We start from the raw sequence: 3,189 nt of genomic DNA, 5'->3' as shown, positions 1-3,189 counted from the left end.
TGCGTGCGTGCGTGCGTGCGTGCGTGCGTGCGTGCGTGTGTGTGTGTGTGTGTGTGTGTGTGTGTGTGTGTGTAACGTGAACCGACGCTAATTTAAATGACATACACGACATATGAAGTTTTTATAACCGTTACATGATGGATACATCAATGATTTCTATTCGGTGGACATTGGTTTACTATGTAATTAGCACACGCTACGCTAAACCGTTACTATGTAAAACTTGTACGTGATCAAACAGTACCATTCACATCAAAATTCTCGAGGTCTACTCGATGAACGAATACATCAAATGATAACATACTTTTTTGTCGGTCACAAGTTTGTCGCATACTAATTTTCTCTAACTTACAATTAGCTATAATGGACAGTTATAACAACTTATAAATAAGGCTCAAAATGAATACAGATTTAAACGAATCATGGCTAAAAGAGCCATATTGAATCGATTATGCTAATGATCAATAAATATCAATCTTAAAATGCGTTTTGATCATTTTACTATAATCATCTCTAGTAAAATAATCGAAACGTTTGCAATTTAAAGATTGATGTTTATTGATTATTAGCATTGATTCAGTTTGACTTCTTTATAGTCTTAATTTCTTAGTTTGAATTTATAATGAACAGTATTGTAGAACAGTATTGTAGATTAACTAATTTTTTTTATAATACATATCGAATATTGATACAATTGTATAAAATAATACAAAAAATAATTAAGGAAAACTTTTATTGTCAGTATTGTTACGTGCAAGCTCCGCGCGCATGCGGAGCTAAGGGGGTGAACGTAACAAGGAACCGAATTGTTAGACCGATTTGGTCGTGTCCAGGCTCCGAACCGCAAGGATGGAGAAGGACCGATGCAAATCGGGAGACGCTTCGCTTCGTCCTGAGGCTCCTAACGAGTCGGGGGTCGAACGAAGTGGAAACCTTTGCTCGTGCTCTGCTAAACGGACACACGAGTCGGACGTACGTTTAAAGGACCCAAAATGAGTCAGTGCGGCGAGAGGGCGCACTTTAACGCCAGCTGCGCCAGTACAGCCGTATGCCCTGACTTTCGGTCATGGAACTTAATCCAAGTGACCGGGGAGAGGGCGAAGTGCAATCGCGGGAGAACTTAAGATTACGAGGAGAAGTTTTATTTGAATAAAGACTACGGAGAAGTTAATTTAATAATGATATAATAAAAAAAAGCAAACTTAAGTGATACATTTTTTGAATAAAAAATAAATACACTTTTGTCGAGTAAATTAAAAAATAATACAATTTTTAGTTCTCTATTCTGAGTTATACCCATTTATGGATGTGTGAGAGTGTGTGTGTGCGTGTGTGTGTGTGTGTGTGTGTATGCGTGTGTGCGTGCGTGCGTATGTGTGTGTGTGCGCGCGCGTAAAGCATCGTGGCAGAATAGAAGAGTTACGGAGAGGATAGCGAGAGAATAAAAAGAGGAGGTTTTGGTGAGTGGATTTGAGAGGGTTTGGCCTAATTTTCTTCGGATGATGATAGTGTTAGCGAATGACCGGCCGACAGGGGGCGAATTATCGTGAGACGACGGCGACAAATTGGAATTATAACGTGAACGGACTGCAATGTTCCCATTTTCTTGTAGGTCAAAAGGGAGAAAGAAAGAAAGAAAAGAATAAAAATAAAATAAAATAAATGAATAATAAAAAAAGACAAAATGAAATATTGAAATAAATTACCAAAAGATAAAGCAAGAAGGCCAGAGAATAGAGATATACTGACTTACTACTGAGATGCTTATCGTTGGAGATCCTCCGGCCAGGATGTGCAAGGCTGGTGATGTTTCTTTAACATTGACTCTACTGGAGAAAAGGGGCTTCGAAAATCGGTTGAAGCCTTTTTAAATATCGCGACAACTGTAGCCTCCCAAAACTCAAGGAAAAATGACACCAAGGGCCGCGGAACCGCGATTTTTATACTAATCGCCCCAGATTACTCAAATTTGGATTGGTGGAATAGGTTTCGTTAGCTGGTAGTAGGATTTTCCTTTGATCTTGGATTGGTCAAGATTTTGGGGAAGGAAAGGATGTTGACAGGAATCTGTAGTATGGGAAGGTGTCTTCCAAAATTTTATGATCTCGAGATTTATGGGAAAACGCACGTCTCGTGCGCCGATAAACCATCCATGCATCGTCACTACCCAGCATCTATCCCCGAACGTCGCGTGCCGTTTCTTATTTGTTATTGATTTAGTTTATCTCGGAGCGACATTCACGAGAAGACACCGGATTCCTTGTTTTAGTTTTTAATATACAGAAAAAGGGAAGGAAGATAAAATTTTTATGTTTCGACGAATTCCAGATCTCTACGAAAGAAAAGAGTCGTGCGAGTCCGCCGGACGTAACAGTATTTAATCGTGTAAAGAAAATATAAATAATTTATATTTATTACGCAATATTAATTACATAGACAAAATATTGAAATTATGTAACATTGTAATAATTAACATTGATTTTTCGATCTTTTGAAAAACTAATAAGTTTTTATCGAAAAATTAACGATGTCAAATACGTTTTATATAAAATTATTGATATACAGTGTGTCCTGCAATTTTTTGCCAAGCGCTTTTGTGTAGATAGGGCGGACTAAATTGAGTCGAAAAGTCCTCTACCATTTTACAATTTTCGCAATGGTTAACGAGATATTAAAGAGGTCGCTTCGTGTAACAGGTTTAAAAAAATTTGAAAAAATTTTGTTTGCTTTAATCGATAGTAGTTAAATGTAGAAAATATATTCTCAAAGTTACAGAAAGAAATTCGAATAAGTTAAGAAATTACAGCCTATTTATGATGCAGATATACGGTGCGCGCCAATCCTCTGTTCGGTTCGGTCATGGAATACAGATTCGAGAATAGTAGGCCGAAGTCCAAACTTATATGGACCAGGCCGTTAAAAAGCATAGTCAAAAGTGGTTATCTGATTTAATTCGATCGAGATGTCGCTTTCGTTCTACGACATCTAGAGTTCCTATATAAGAATCTAAACGATCTTGTGAAAATTTTCATTTGGCTTTGAACTACAATGAACGGAACTAATCAATGTTATTATATCTCTACTTCGAGTACAATGAATGCGCGGTAAGATTTAAATTTGAGATACATGATAATTGTGAGAATAAAATTTATGTTCATGGTAAAAAGTTTTTTATATATAAATACATAC

This window comes from Trachymyrmex septentrionalis, unplaced genomic scaffold (genome assembly GCF_001594115.1).
Source record: "Trachymyrmex septentrionalis isolate Tsep2-gDNA-1 unplaced genomic scaffold, Tsep1.0 scaffold65, whole genome shotgun sequence".
Taxonomy (NCBI): Eukaryota; Metazoa; Arthropoda; class Insecta; order Hymenoptera; family Formicidae; genus Trachymyrmex; species Trachymyrmex septentrionalis.
This window is presented reverse-complemented; position numbering follows the sequence as displayed.